Below are 16,895 nucleotides of genomic sequence, written 5' to 3'. Positions count from 1 at the left end.
ATGGTCAGGCTTTGCTGAAAGTCTCTTTAAGGCCTCTTATATTTTTCCTAACAGTCTCCTTAGGTACCCCCAGATTTTTCCTATTACCTCATCCCCGAGCCACTGTTCTGTTTTAAGATATTTGTAGTGATAGCACGCTATTTCCAAGCACAAAATTTATATTGTTTATGTATTACTGTGGAAGAGATCACCTCAAATCTTAGTGGCTTAAAACAATCTTATGAACCTTCATAATTTCCATGGATTAGTAATTTGGGAGCAACTTCCCAGATGGCTCTGGCTTGAGGTCATTCATAAAATTATATTTCCTGTATTTCAGCTAGGAAAGCAGTCACCTGAAGGCTTCCCTGGGGTGAAGGATCCTCTTTCAAGGTGTTTCAGCTGCTGAGCTGGCAGAGTGGATCTTGTTGCTGGGAGAGGCTTCAGATGTGGGTCTCTTGCTAGGGCTGCATGAGTAGCTCATGGCTTGGCCATATTGGGAGACAATTTTCTAGGGCTGTCTCACATCTTGTGAGCAGAGGAAATGACTTGCCATGTTCTGAACTATCTTTCTAAGGGTGTTTGTATAGCAAACAACCTTAGAAGATAGATAGTCTCCCTCCGGAGCAGAGGGAAGTTTATTTTTCTTCTCCCATATAATAAAGGTAATATTTCCTTAAGGTAAAGATCAGAAAGGTTTATTGCCCATTATTAAAAAATCAGGTTCCCTAAATTTGGGGTTCATCTCCTTTAAAGCAACCCATTGCCTGGATAGCTATCACTTGGCCCATTTTGCAATGGCCTATGGAAGTGGGGCTCAAGGAACTGGCACAATGCTGATACTTTGTCTGCTTTCATTGTATTCAGTGATAAACTATCCTTTGAGTACGACCCAGGAGTCTCATGTCTTCTACTACCATCTATGGAACTGTGGCAGGGCAACTTAGCTTGCAAGAAGGATAAAATCTCAGCTCTTTCACAGTTCTTGACAGGCAGCTGGTGTCCCCCAGAGTGAATGATCCAACAGACCAAGACAGAAGCTGAGGTGACTTTTTGACCTAGCTGAGAAAGCTACACATCATCATTTCCATAGTGTTCTACTGGCCAGCCCTAATTCAGTGTGGGAAGGGACTATACAAAGGTGGGAAATACCAGAAGGTGACATTAAGAGCTATTTTGATACCTAGGTATCACAGTTCTCCTAAAAATTGTAAAGACTGTAAAAACTTGAGCTCAGAAATAATATATTGATTATATATATTGATTATATATATATATTATCAATATATTGATAATAATAATATATCTTTGTGCTCCCTGCAGAACTCAAACTAGTGTCTTTCATATAATATCTATTAAAAAATATTATTTATTGAATTGCAGTTGCTCTAAAAATATTATGTATGGTATAGGGAACAAGACTTCCATATGAAATGTGATGTCCATAAAAATATTTATTAGTGTACCTTTTGTTATCTATTAAACGGAAGAAATCTCAGCACTGAATCAGAAGTGGTACACTAACTAGCATTGTAAAGACCCATGATAAGGGATATAACCAGCTGATTTTGATTGCCTAATATTTTCTGCTTCATCAAAATCTTCTGAACATTATAGAATAAAATTGAGAGAATAAGATTTGTGGAATGTGTGGCCAAATCTCAAACACTCCACCCCTACAAATTTTCCAAGAGTGAGGTAAGGAGAATGGAAAAAAGGACAAAAACACTCTAATTCATTTGAATAACTTAATTGAAGAATAATCAGAAAATTAAAGATTTTCTTTTAAAACAATTTTTAAAATTCAAATCACTTTAAGAATTATAGAATTAATAATTTAGCTAGGGAAAATGATTCGTATTAATCCTTAGATTGCTGCCACTTGTAATTATGGAGTTCAACTGTATCTTTGTGGAAGTGTACTAAAATTCCTAAGAGCAAATGAATTTAGATTAAGTTGGAGACATGTAGTCATATTCCATTTTAGGTACATTTGAATTTGTAAATTCAACTTTATAAGTTAAGGGAAAAAAGAAGAAAAGTGGCTTTCACAAAACAAGGCCCTTAGCTATAAACAAATTACTTCCTCTGATATGCAAAGAAACAGTAATCTATCCCTTCTCTAGGGAAAAATGATTTACTGTAGTGAACTTCTTGAGAGATGGAATGATACCCAAACCATGTTTACTCTATCTCATGTAAAATTTAAAGGACCTTCAAAGTTAATTTTGACATAAACAATTCTTTCCCTATAAATGTCTTTAGAATCTAGTCACTGAATAATATTGCAACCACACCATGCACTATTTTTAGAAATTTTAAGACAGAGAAAAAAAGAGATTTGAGTGTGGTGATGTCTTTCATCTAAATATTTGTCAATCAAACTTCCATCTTCAAATCCTGACCCATTTTTGTTCATGATATCACCTCAGCTAATAGCACAGGCTTCCTTGAAGCTCAGTGACTGAGATTTATCAAAGAAAACTGCCATGATCTCTGCAGAAATAACTTCCAAATTTTTATGCAGTTATTATATTTTCTGGCCTGGGAGTATAATGAGTTTAAAGCATTAATTAGTAGCACATTCCATCTTTTGCATCCCATGGTTAAACTGTTTAATTAAAGGCCTTGAAGTCTTCTGGGCAAAACAATCAGCACATGGTGTGATCATCTCCTTCTTATTCTCTTTGCTTTGTGCTTCTTCATCTTTTGGACCTTAATTCGTTTATTCTAGGACTGTTTGGCCCTCTCTACTCAGGCAGCAGTAGACAAAGGAAGTGAGTAGTAGTTTGGTTTGTGTAGATTCTTGGAGAGATTGATTTCTGAAGGTTGAAGACAGTCATGCACTGCACAAATATTTGTTGAGTGAGTACCAACTAAGGTTCCTGACACTGCTGGATGTTTTGAAACAACTGATGAATCAGATGTAGCTCCCTGTTTACATGTGAACGAATGTTCAGTCAAGAAGGGGAAATTAGACTGGGACAGAGCTATCTACAATCCAAAGAAGCGAGGGTAAAGTGCTGTAAAATGCTACAACAATGCAGACAGTGAAGAGATTATTTATTAACAGGGGGAATTAAGAGAAGACACAAGGGTAAAATGGGGTTTAAGGTCTACTAGAAAGAATTTAGATTTGCAGAGTTTGAGGGGTGGGAGAACGCGGGAAATGAGAGACCAAGCAGGCAAGGGCAGTGTGGGTCACCAAATGAAAGGATATAAAAGGAAGTAATGGGGAATAAATTTGAGTTAAGGTAAAAACAGGGAAACTGGGCTTCAAATTCTACAGGTAACAGGCAGCCATCATAGATTATTTTAGCAGGGTTGTGACATAATCTAAATTTGCTTGAGTGTAAGAGAGTAAAGGCAGTGAGACCATTTAGGAGGTCAAATCATGCAGGTTCTTGTTAGGTCTTTTTAATGATTTTAGACTCTTCCAAGATTAGAAAGAAGACATTATTAGAAAGGTTTTAATTGGGGAACTAGTTGTTTAGATTTGTGTTTTAAATAGCTAACTCAGGCTATAGTGCAGAATACATTGGAAGGGGTAAGAATAGACACAGAGAGGAAAGAAGCTAGCCCGTCTCTTGTAGCTCTTAATGTTTGCAGGCTGCGCTTTTTGTTTGATAATCCATCAATCCACAACCCCTTCTGCCTTGACTTGGCTTCCTCTTTCAAGCATCTTTTTGATATTCATTGTCTGATCTCTCACCTTGTGACCATACCTAAGAAATATCCTTTCTTCAGTAGAATCAATGCACTGGACCCACTCATTACATGTCTTTGCAATAGGGGAGTGAGGAGGTAATTAGAAATGCCACTCTTTGTCATCGTAGTTGTTATAGATTTCTCTGCGTGTGTGTGTGTGTGTGTGTGTATGTGTGTGTGTGTGTGTGTGTGTGTGTGTGTGTGTGTGTATGTATGTATTAGAAGAGTGTGAGGTTGGCCTATGAATGTGGGTTTGGAACAGAGGGAATAAGATTTTGTATTTTAGGCTCATTAGTCTCAGGAAGCAAGAACTGTGAAACTTTTAAGACTGCGGGAATAGGTGGATTGCAGGTACTGTGTCCAAAGTGAAAGGGCTAATTAACATTTTGCCAAATGGAGTGGGTTCTGGAGCACACTGGGGCAATGGCAGACTTGCAGAAGGAAACCTTTTTACAAAGAACCTTTAAAAAAGCCTGTGGGAATAAAGCCGATTGGTAAAGCCTGTAGCAAGTTAGGACATACATGGCTCCTTCCCCATGCACTTGCTTAACATCAGAGAGCAGGGTCTATGGGTAAATCCCATCACCTTAAATGCCCTATGGGTAGCCAGTTTTTATACCATTGGGTTGATTTTAAAGATAGCTGAGCCATTGTAAATATTTCCTTTTGGTGAGTAGAAATAAATCTTCTGGGGGAGAAAAGACTATAATTTAAAGAATTCTCTGCTGGCCTCTTTCTATATTGTATTGATCCTGTGACTAGGTTAACATTTCCAGTGTAGTATGAAATAAATATACTAAAAATGTACTCTTATGGGTGGCAACACACATAGCATGGCAAAAAATTAAGCCTCTTGCTCAAAGTTACATGGCAAATTGCTGTGGTGCCATTTTACATACAATTTATTATCAGGTCAGTGGGTGGATTTGCATTTGTGAGGATAGAGACTAAGAGCAAAACCCGATAAAAGAGGACAATTGATGACATAGATGAGAAGATGGCTCATCACCAAACTAGCATGGTTTTTATGACTGGCTACTTATACTTCATTCCAAAGCTCAGCATAATGAAATGTAAGAAAACATTTAGAAAATTCAACTTATGAAAAAGACTTGCTTTCCTAAGACAACATGCCCATTCATGATACTGACTTCAAAGCAGCTATTTAATTACAAGAAATCTAGCTTAGACAATTATAAATCAAGGAACCATCAAGGCCCAAGCCCACAGTCATTCTTTAGATACTGTTAAAGGTTGTTAGCATCATTAAAAAAAAATATTTCATGTATCTGTCACTGAATAATCATATACCCAATCATGTAAAAACAACTATATTTGCCAATAGTTTGCAGTCTGAAGTAAAAATAAAACTCTTCAACCAGAGAAACATCTCAAAATGTTATGGTATTTGCCTGGGTTGATTTCATATTGATTTTCTGACATTTATTTATTAATTTACATACTCAAGAAATTTTGGCAATATTATCCAATGCCAAATAGCATAGGTCTCTATTCTCAATTATTTTATAATTTAGTAAGAAAGACAAATAAGACATATTTGTATATTAAGAAACTTTGTTAGTTATTTCTGTTAGGAATATTTGTCCATTTTATAAATATGTGAAAAAATGATATACAGTAGTGTTTTTTCCACATTTTTAAACGTATATGTAGACATTTTAAAAAATGATTTCAGCCTTTGAAGTTGGCTTAAATAGTTTTTCTTGGTCTAAGATTTGAAAATGATTCTCCTGGGGACTTCCTGGGTGGTCCAGTGGTTAAGATTCTGCCTTCCAGTGCAGTGGGCATGGGTTCAATCCCTGGTTGGGGAACTACGATCCCACATGCCACGTGGTACAGGGAAAAAAGAAAAAAATGATTCTCCTATATATTTTCATAGTATGTTATGATTTCATTTTTACATTTATAAAGTTAAACTTTCTAGAATTAATAGAGTATTAAAGAGAATTTTGAAAATTAATCCATCTACTGGTTTTTTTCTTTTTCTTGCCTTCTATTTTTAAATTTTTTTTATTGAAATATAGTTGATTTAAAATGTTGTGTTAGCTTCAGGTGTACAGCAAAATGATTAAATTATATATATAAATATATATATTCTTTTTTTACATTCTCTTCCATTATAGGCTATTAAAAGGTATTGAGTATAGTCCCCTGTGCAATACAGCATGTCCTTGCTGGTTATCTATTTTATATACAGTAGTGTGTATATTTTTTAATCCTAAACTCCTAATTTATCCCTCCCCCCTTTTCCCCTCTGGTAACCATAAGTTTGTTTTCTATGTCTGTAGGTCTATTTCTGTTTTGTAAAAAGTTCATTTGTATCATTTTTTCTAGATTCCATATATAAGCGATGTCACATGATATTTGCCGTTCTCTGTCTGGCTTACTTCACTTATTAAAGAGAATTTTTAAATGTCTAGCAATTCATCAAGCACCATGTGGTATTTTCTCAAATACTACAATCAAAATATTCTTATTCTTGGAAATTTTATTTTTATTATTTAAAATTAATTTTTATTAACAGTATTTGGGATTTTTCTGAATACACTTATTCTTTGTATAAATCTGACTAGATTTTCCAGCGACAATTAAATCATGTTTTAACAATTGAAACTTGAATTGGTCTCGTTACGTTCACAATTTCATTGTCTATAACTCCAGCTGGACCCATGGCACTACTGGGAAATACTCTGTCAGCTGTTACAAATTTCCATCTACCTTGTGGATAGACCAAATTTTTCCTATCTCATCTACCAGAGCCCTGGTAGATAAGAGCAGCAAGTAAAAGTAAAGAGGCATGGTATGAATTACAAATATGTGTTTTATCGAAGAATAATTGCCTGGAAGTAACGAAGGGAAATGAGGTGACAAGGGAAGGCAATTTCTCTCTTCTTGAATTCTATCACAGGTTGAACAAATCAGGGAAAATAAAATTTCAGATTCTGAAAATTAAGTACCTTCATTTTTCTTTTTTTTTTTTTTTTTTGGCTGCACCGCGTGGTTTGCGGGATCTTAGTTCCTCTACCAGGGATGGAACCTGTGACCTCTGCAGTGGAAGCCCGGAGTCCTACCTGGACCACCAGGGAATTCCCCTCATTTTTCAAATTAACCGTTTTTGATTATTTTGTTGTTGTTGTTCCTAAGACCACTTACGAATCTTATTTAAAATGATCTTTACAGAGGTAGCATTATAGTGTAGTGTTTAAGAGGGCTGGGTCTGGAACCACACTACCTAGATTTGAATCCTAGCTCCACAGCTGACTGTTGTGTGACCTTAGGCACATTAATTAACCTCTCTGAGACTCAGTTTCTTCATCCATATAATAGGGATATAATAGTACTTTTCTCATAGGACTTATATAAGGATTAAATTAGTTAGTATATCTAATGTACCTTCAGTCATGTCTGGCATATAGTAGAAACTTGATAAATATCATTACTGTTAATACTATTATTACACCAAAGCAACAAATTTTACTTTATTAAGTGAAAAAATGTTTTAAGTTTAGTTTTGTAGAAATATTTTGACATTGTCCAAGTGAAAGTATCAACTCATTTTTTGTTTACTTCATATTCAACCAGTTATGATAACATGAAGATATAACCTGAATGTCCCCTTTATTTTTATTTCTCACATGACACAGCTAGTGCTTTAACTCATAATATTTTCTAGACATTTTTACCCATGATAGTTTTATCTCTTCATTTTCTCTTATAACCTCTTGAATCCAATATTTTTTATTCCTCACTTTTCTTGTTCTTATTGTCTGAAAAGAAAAATAGTGAAAACTAGAAAATACATGGATATTTGAGTTGTACTTGAACTTTAATTTGTTTATATGTCATTGATTACCTACATCTGACTTAGTGGACACATGATTTAATTGTTCTGACCCTGATTATCACTACCAGGTACTCAACTAAGTCAATGGCTCCTCTCATTTCCTCTTATATTGTGTAAATATAAGCACAAGGAGGCCTACTTAAAACGTAAATTGTTGGAGGAATTTCCAACAAGTTCCCATGAAATTCTGAAGATGCTAGTACTCAGATCACACCTGAAGTACCAAGGCTCAAGTACTTCCTGCTAAAGCAGTACCTTAAACAAAAGTAAGAAATGAACCACTTTGGTCCCTATTCCTGCCCCTCCTCACCAGGGGCCAATAGCATTAAAACTTAGAGCACTTTTTCTGGTGACTCCATACTATGTGTCAGAATCCAGCTCAACACAATATCCCATTTTTCAGGTATATTTGCTCAGTTCTACTTTCAACATATTCAAATACAAAGCCACTTTCACATTATTTTATGCCATGGTTCTCAAGTGTGCATCAGAGCTTATTAAAACACAGATTGCTAGGTTCAATACCAAAAGTTTCTAATTCAGTAAGTCTGAGATGGGGTTGAAAATCTGTACTTTTCACAAGTTCCTAAATGATACAGATGCTGCTGGTCAAGCACCAAACTTCAAAACCACTGTTTTATGCCATAGTTTACATGCAAGAAAACCACAGCCAAAATGAACGCATGCCAATATCCAGTGAGAAAAAAACCAGAAAGTTCAAATAAATGCATATGAAATGTTTTTCTTATTTGAATAAGTCAAACTGGAAAAGCAGGTCCTTTCAATCCTCCCGTAAGAAAAAGGAGACAGAATTGGAAAGGCAACTTCAAAGTCAAGGGCACTCCCTGCAAAATGTACCACATCCAAGCTGAGAACAGAAGTGTGAAAAAAATCTTAATCACCCTCTGCAGCAAGAGAAACATTGATTCATGAGATGTGTAAACATTGCTCTTAAAAGTAACACTTGATAAGGATCAGTCTTGTGAACTATAAAGGAAAGGAAAATATCTGATTTGTAGCCACATTAAAATATTTCATAACTAGTCCCTTGTTGAGACTGTTGAGATGAAGCCCTCCAGGTTTAAGTGTAACCCTTTAAGTAATACAAGATGAAGGAGAATTCTGTGACCTTCTTACCTTCCTCAAGTTTTAGGAGGACTAAAGTGCTAAAGTGCTAACCAAGGAGAGGCAAACATAGAAATTTTGTTAGTATGGTAATAATTCCTTTATTTGTAGTCTATACATGTGATGCTCTGGACTGAAAACTGGCAAAGTTTATCCAGGGGAGGATTTTAGGGAGTCTAAGCTTGGAAGTTGCCACTGTTCCTAATATGACTTTTAGAATATTTAATGTGAACACCAAGAAGCTTCTGGACTTTGAATTCTTTCTATTCCTAATGTTAATTGAATCAAAAATGAATTCAGAATGATTCACCACATCAGTTAGACATTTTCTCTTTCTAAAATTTCCCCTTAGATTTGAAAATTTTAGATTTTTTTTTTTAGATGAATCAACACTTCGCCTTAGGAAAACAACATTTACATTTGAAAATTTGAGGTCACGTTAGCAAATCATAATGACAAGCTTTTCCTAAAATGTGTAACAGTTTTCAGGAGGTATATTATAAACTTACTTTTAAAAATGTAAATAAATCATAGGAATGTTTTCTTAGATCAGTCTCCCAAGGCAAAATACGTAAAAGCAAAAATAAACAAATGAGACCTAAACAAACTTAAAACCATTTACACAGCAAAACAAACCATCAACAAAATGAAAAGACAATCTAAGAAATGGGAAAAAATATTTGCAAATGACGCAACTGACGGGAGTTAATAACCAAAATATACAAAGAATCATACAACTCAATATTGAAAAAATAAACAACCCAAACAAAAAATGAGCAGAAGACTTAAACATTTCTCCAAAGAAGACATATGGATGGCAAACAGCCACATGAAAATATACTCAACATAGCTAATTATGAGAGAAATGCAAATCAAAATCACAATGAGGTATCACCTCATATTGGTCAGAATGGCCATCACCAAAAAGCGTACAAATAATAAATGCTGGAGAGGGTGTGGAGAAAAGGGAACCCTTGTACACTGTTGGGAATGTAAATTGGGGCAGCCACTATGGAAAACAGTATGGAGGTTTCTTAAAAAACTAAAAATAAAGCTACCATATGATCCTGCAATACCATTCCTAGGTATATATCCAGAAAAAACCCCCCAAAACTCTAACTCAAAAAGATACATGCACCCCAATGTTCATTGCAGCACAGTTTACTATAGTCAGGACATGGAAACAACCCAAGTGCCCATCAACAGACAATTGACTTAAGAAGATGTGGTGTATATATATACAATGAAATATTACTCAGCCATAAGAAAGAAATATTGCCATTTGCAGCAACATGGATGGATCTAGAGAATATTATACTTAGTGAAGTAAGTCAGACAGATATTATATGATATGACATATGCAAAATCTAAAAAATAATACAAATGAGTCTACATACAAAACAGAAACAGACTCACAAAGAAAACAAATTTATGGTTACCAAAGGGGAAAGGGAGGGGGGCAAGCAACTTCCTTTGTAAATGCAGTAAGCATTGCATACACCATAGATTCTCACATTCCAGTTTCTAGAATGTAGTCAACTAGCCATATGTAGCTACAAGGGAGGCTGAGATACATGAACTCTAGCTAGACATTAATGTGTCCAAAAACAAAAAGAAGAGATTTTAGCCATTTTCCTAAGAGATGCTTTCAAATGGAGAAATGGTTGCTTTGCCCCCAAATTCTATGGGTCTGTCCTCTCTGTGCCAAAGGCTTTATGCAGCATTATCTGGGGATTGAGAAAAATATTTTTGCCAGGTGAATAGTTCCTATCCTAGGAAGCTGGGACTGTGTTAATTTTCTCCAGCAAAGATATCACTTCCGGAATGGCAGCTACAATCAGATTAAGTTTTTGATAATCCAGTCATTCTCCAAGGTCCATCTAACCATCTTCCCAGAAGCTGATTTCCCAGGTCCTTCTTCAAGAACTTCCTAGGTCTGGAAATTGAGTGGGAGATTATAAGAAGGAATGAATTCCCCCTTTGGTGACTGAAATTAGATTTTTGTTTACCAGACATACACTCTCTCCAGTTATAGAGATCAAGTAATACATTGCTGGCTGCCCATCCACTTTATACTAGAGAGCATTGTCGCCACTGCCACACATTTCTGTGGGTTAAAACACTGGTTGCCACTCAGTCTCTGTGGCTGATTATGATAATAGCAACCACCTTTTCTCTGAGGGTTAAGCACTACCACATGGTCTTTCCCACTCCAGGACTGTGTTATTCCCATTGAAATGAGAGATCCCAACATATGAGATACCCTAATACAATGGCCACATCCTTCACCTTTATTTTCAGTTTGCCGAAGACAGCTACCATGGAAATTCTCAAGGACACCGTTCTCTTCTTGGTGAATTTTTAAAACTTCTTATTGCCTTGATGGAAAGGTTGTTCTCTGACATCTCCTGTTGGACATAGAAGGAAGGTGTGTAGGTTGTATATAATAAATCTACCTCAAGTGTCTCAATTCTCTAAACCCTTAGATTCCTTCCTGCACACAGCGCAAGGAAGTTCTGGCAACTCGACAATGTGAACTGTTGATTTTCATTGAATCCAGCCTTCAGTAGTCAATGGAAGAAACTACTAAATGTAGTTAAAGCTGCTTGGCTGGCACACTAAATTCAAAATGCTAGGTTAGCACATGTCTATAGATAACTCACTCTGGTTTCTTTTTTAAACATCTTCATTGGAGTATAATTGCTTTACAATGGTGTGTTAGTTTCTGCTTTATAACAAAGTGAATCAGTTATACACATACATATGTCCCCATATCTCTTCTCTCTTGCATCTCCCTCCCTCCCACCCTCCCTATCACACCCCTCTAGGTGGTCACAAAGCACCAAGCTGATCTCCCTGTGCTATGCAGCTGCCTCCCACTAGCTATCTATTTTACGTTTGGTAGTGTATATAGGTCCATGCCTCTCTCTCACTTTGTCCCAGCTTACCCTTCCCCCTCCCCATATCCTCAAGTCCATTCTCTAGTAGGTCTGTGTCTTTATTCCTGTCTTACCCCTAGGTTCTTCATGACCTTTTTTTTTTTTAGATTCCATATATATGTGTTAGCATACGGTATTTGTTTTTCTCTTTCTGACTTACTTCACTCTATACGACAGACTCTAGGTCCATCCACCTCACTACAAATAACTCAATTTTGTTTCTTTTTACGGCTGAGTAATATTCCATTGTGCTCAACATCATTAATCATTACAGAAATGCAAATCAAAACTACAATGAGATATCATCTCACACCAGTCAGGATGGCCATCATCAAAAAATCTACAAACAATAAATGCTGGAGAGGGTGTGGAGAAAAGGGAACCCTCTTGCACTGTTGGTGGGAATGTAAATTGATACAGCCACTATGGAGAACAGTATGGAGCTTCCTTAAAAAACCAAAAATAGAACTACCATACGACCCAGCAATCCCACTACTGGGCATATACTCTGAGAAAATCATAATTCAAAAAGAGTCATGTACCAAAATGTTCATTGCAGCTCTATTTACAATAGCCAGGACATGGAAGCAACCTAAGTGTCCATCAATAGATGAATAGAGAATTCACTCTTATATTTTGTCTGCTTCAGCAAAACACTCTTAGACACCATCCCAACACAACTCGTCAGATTCCTACTGATATAATTTTAAAAGATTTTCTAAGTCTTAGGATGCATACTCCGTCTCTTCTGAAACAAGCTTATCAATTTTCCACCTGAGCAATTCTGGGATCTAGCTCTAGTTATGGATATAGAGGCAATGAGAGATGATGGGGATGTGTATTAAGAAGAACTGATATCCCTTTGTGAGGCAAAAGCGCGGATGAAGTCACTGAAAGGTCTTTATGCACGGAAAGATTATTTTTCTCATACAAGGGGAGGGAGGCTACTTCTTCACACCAAAGAATCTCAGGGTGATTTGAAGAATCGAAGTTCACACCTTCAAATGGGTCTGTCCTTATATGCACATCCCAAGTCTCAGAGTCTAGCTTCTCAACCAGTGCTCTAACCTTAACATAATGGTTGTGGTGATGCTGTGTATTTATACAGTGTAGCAATTCTGCAACCTAAACAATCATATTTTTGGCCCAATCCTCAGGCATGTCTGCCCTGTAGTTACTAGAGAGAAGGGGTTCTTTTTAGGTTACCACGGAAGTTTTTAGTTCTCCACTAGTGCTTTGAGTTTGAAATTTAAGTCCTGTACTTATCTTTTTTGTTTTTGTAAGCTCCCAGGATAGTCAGAAACAGCTAGTCTACTCCATACCCTTTGTAATCACTATTGTCATAAAAACCAAATGCAATAGCCATTTGATATCTGGCTCTTCATCCCACATCAGCACTGAGTAATTATGATGCCATGACACGCCATTACCGGTTTCTCATTTTCCTCAAGGAAGACCATGTTTTCATCAAATATGTTAACAAATCAGTCCCAGAATACCATACTGAGGATCTACTTTGTGTGGCTACTTCTGATGTCCATTACTAGGTCAGTCAGAATCCCTACAGGAAACAGAATTCTCCCCAGATTGTTCTAATGAAGAGATTTCAACAAAGGGCTACCTATGGATGTGTGTGTAGGGTGAAGGGATAGTGAGGACCAATAGTTATGTTAGTGATGATAGCACATCAGCAGGAAAACATACCACTCCTAGGACCAAAAGGCCAAGGAGGAAATGAAGTTCCTTAAGCCCCTAGAGAGCTAGAATTATGAAAAAGGGACCACCTGGCTGAAGTTTTGAACTTGGAGAGACACAGCTAGTGTTGAATATACCCGCCAAGGCATGGAAGCATCAGGGAAGAAATACTCTGACCTCTCTCTCCTTGAACTCTCCAATCTCCTGCCAGTGCTTCCACTGGCTAAACTTAACTAGAAGCCAATCAACAAGAGAAACCAGGAGATGCAGTCCTTGGGGGTCAGCCTCTGGCCACAGAGTTAGGCCGGGGAAGGGAGAAATAGATCTGTGAAGGGGTTCACGGGGGCGGTATGGAGGAGGATGCAAATGGATAACTAACAGCACAGGTAAATATTTCATATGTCATCACAGTTTATCCTTTTACTAATATTATCTCTGTTTTCCACATTTTATAAATAGGAAAAGTGAGGGTCAATGTGTAAGTGAATTGTTTAAGATCACATAACTAGTAAATGGTCAAGCCAAGGATGAATCCAAGTCTGTCTAGTTCATATTTATATTTCTTCCTCTTCTATACCCTATCGTGACATAAACATTTAGATATGAGCATGGAAATGAAAGGAGATTGAAAGTGATAGAGCTGGAATTGGGGAAAGGGCACAAACAAAACGTGCATTTTTGACATTCTCGAAACAAGTAATTTTAAAGACACTTGTTTTCTTAAGAGAACTTGTCACAATCTGAGATTACTTCCTTGCTTACAAATTTGTCATCTGTTTCACTTACTAGAATGTAAGGCCCATAGGACAAGGATTTTGTTTGTCTTGTTTATTGCTGTATTCCTGGTGCCAAAATTAGTACACAACATTTGTAGATTCTCAAAGAATATTTGTTGAATGAAAAAGTACATAAATGAATAAATGATTGGGTCAGGATATAAGCATATTCCTTTGGAAAATTGGGGGCACAGAATTCTATCCTGACATATTAAATTTGCAAATAATTGTGAGTACCATTCTACATTTCCTGAATATTTCCAGGAAAGAGACATCAACTGTATAGGCATCTATTCCCTTGTTTAAATACATTGATAATTATATTTATACCTTTACTAAAGGCAATCAGTTCTGTTTTTATCCCAAATTTTAACCTCTATAATAGCAAAGATAATATCTTTACCACAGAAACCTTTTAAACACTTGTTAAGAAACATTATATAATCATTTTTCTCTTATTTAAGATAAAGCCACTGGTTCCTTCAGCTTTTCTGCATGTAAACTAATTTCTAGTTATGTTACCCTTCTGGGTGTCCTCTTCTGTGCACAGCCTAATCTTTCAGTACTTTTCTTAAAATGTTAAAACTTGATAACGTGAACTTAACACAGTATTCCATATGTTGGCTGACTGATCAAGAGCAAAACTGCCTCCCTTGTTTTGGGAAATATGTCTCTACTAATTAACCTATAAGTAAAAACGATTATATTTTCCTTTGTAGCCTCATCCTGTTGTTGATGCAAATTGAACAACCAAGGAACTAAAACCATTGAACTAAAATCATAAAGTCAGTGGGACTTTGTCATTGCCAGCTTTTCCTACACATTTAAAATGTCAGGTTTAGGATGACGGTGGGATCCATTTAAGTGTGCCGTTCTATGAGGCTCACTGGATACTGATCTCAGATTCCAGTCTATTCAGTCTGAACAGGCTCACCATGGGTATCACCAGAGCTGATTCGCCCTATGTACCTAGCACACACATTTTCTTATACATTTTTCTTTTTCTCATTTCCTTTTTTATTTTTTTGCAGTACGCGGGCCTCTCACTGTTGTGGCCTCTCCCGTTGCGGAGCACAGGCTCCGGACCCGCAGGCTCAGCGGCCATGGCTCACGGGCCCAGCTGCTCCGCGGCATGTGGGATCCTCGCGGACCAGGGCAGGAACCCGTGTCCCCTGCATCGGCAGGCGGACTCTCAACCACTGCGCCACCAGGGAAGTCCCTTCCTTTTTTTTTAAGCTGTCTTTTTGAACAACTTGTCTAATTCTATGCTTTACCTAAAACCCAGTGAGATAAATGGAATAAAGGAAAGTCATTGCAATAACCAAGGATATACTCAGGTTTGAAAAATATAATTATATTTGAATGAATATGAGAGAATGACAAATGTTTGTGTAAATGTTTGCCCATCTGTGTGACTGGCTGTGAAATCCTATGTTTGTCTACAATTAGCTTTATAACATGGGGTTGATAAAATGTATACAAATAACTTTCTTAAATTAAATAAAACATCTGTTTTTTTAATGGTACCCTTTGTAATATATAACACCAGTGGCAAGTTATATCAGGCTAACTTACAGCCTGAGGTGGAGTCAAGAAACAGTGGGATGTTTTACCCAATCATATCCCTTGCTATTGGTCCCTACAGTAGAGTTGACGATTTTTCTCAGCTCCCCCTCCTGCCATATGTCTGGCAGTGCATGTGCAGGAGTGGAGTATATTTTCCCACTTCATTCATGCTGGGGTTGACCATGTGAAGTTTTTGGCCAACGCATATGGAATTCTGACTCAGAGACTCAGAATTCCGAGTCAAAGTCTTCAGAGACATCATAGATTTCTTCTTGCCTTCTTGGCCTTCTGTGAGCCACTAGGAGGAGCCCATGGCTTGGGTGGCTCCTGGTCCTAATTAGTATGCGGACACAGACAGAGCCTACCTGCAGCCAGCCTGAAGCCTGGGACCAACCCAACCAACCTATACTCTGTAGCAGAGCCAACCCAGACAAACACAGACCTGCAAGAAGAAAAATAAACACTTGTGGCCACAAGGCACTGAACTTTTCTGAGTGGTTTGTTATGCAGCATTAGAGTAGCTATAGCTGATTTACATAGTTACATTAAATTTGGGGGGAAAATTAATATCAAAAGAAGAGATAGGAAAAAATAAAGTTAAGGGTGATGTCAGGAAAGGAGCACAACCTTTTAAAGTGTTGATAAAGGAATAGAAATCTTATTAAAAAGAACCACAGTCCCCTTTGCCTTCAATTCCTGGCTTCCTCTCAGATAATGGGTTAAATGAATTGTCATCTTGCCATACTAAAATGTTAGTTTTTAGGGATTAACTAATGTGAGTAGTGAATAAAAGATATCTAGAAGCGAAGGAAGAGTTTACTTTTCTTAAAAAAAAAAAAAAAAGGTAAATTAGGGGATGGAAGGTAGGCACAGATGGTCTGCGGTTCAGTTTACAGGAATCGCCCTTTCCAATGAAATCCTGTGCGCATCTCAACAAGGCTTAAATGTTAGAGGTCCATTTATAGAGTACAGTATGTCTGCTTTTGATATCCTAATCACGTGCCGTGGAAAAGATAATATGGACTTGGAAAAAACTAAAAGAAAAAGACAATTTTCTTCTCTTGGGGGAAAAAATGTTTCCAAAACGTGCTGCAAGTGACTTGAAGCTGTGTTTTAGGTGTCTTTTGCTTCCATTCTGCTACGGGAAGCTGAATGGAAAAACTGATCCACTATTTTTAAAACTGAGGAATTAGAAAGTTACTCTTCAATGCTCTTTTGGATATATAACAAATGAGAAATAAA

The 16,895-nt window shown here is 36.9% G+C and overlaps 1 long non-coding RNA gene across 1 annotated transcript in view; it reads left to right on the top strand.

Moving 5' to 3' along the window:
- Window positions 1–15,166, top strand: part of LOC113609852 (uncharacterized) — a 75,749-nt gene extending 60,583 nt beyond the window's left edge. Inside the window, exon 5 of the long non-coding RNA XR_003428847.1 lies at window positions 15,119–15,166. This is a non-coding gene — a long non-coding RNA (uncharacterized LOC113609852). The remainder of the gene's footprint in view (window positions 1–15,118) is intronic.
- Window positions 15,167–16,895: the final 1,729 nt, after the last annotated feature.

Source organism: Aethalodelphis obliquidens, unplaced genomic scaffold (assembly GCF_003676395.1).
Source record: "Aethalodelphis obliquidens isolate GAN/ISIS:26980383/991018 unplaced genomic scaffold, ASM367639v1 scaffold3, whole genome shotgun sequence".
NCBI classification, from domain to species: Eukaryota; Metazoa; Chordata; class Mammalia; order Artiodactyla; family Delphinidae; genus Aethalodelphis; species Aethalodelphis obliquidens.
This window is presented reverse-complemented; position numbering and strand designations above follow the sequence as displayed.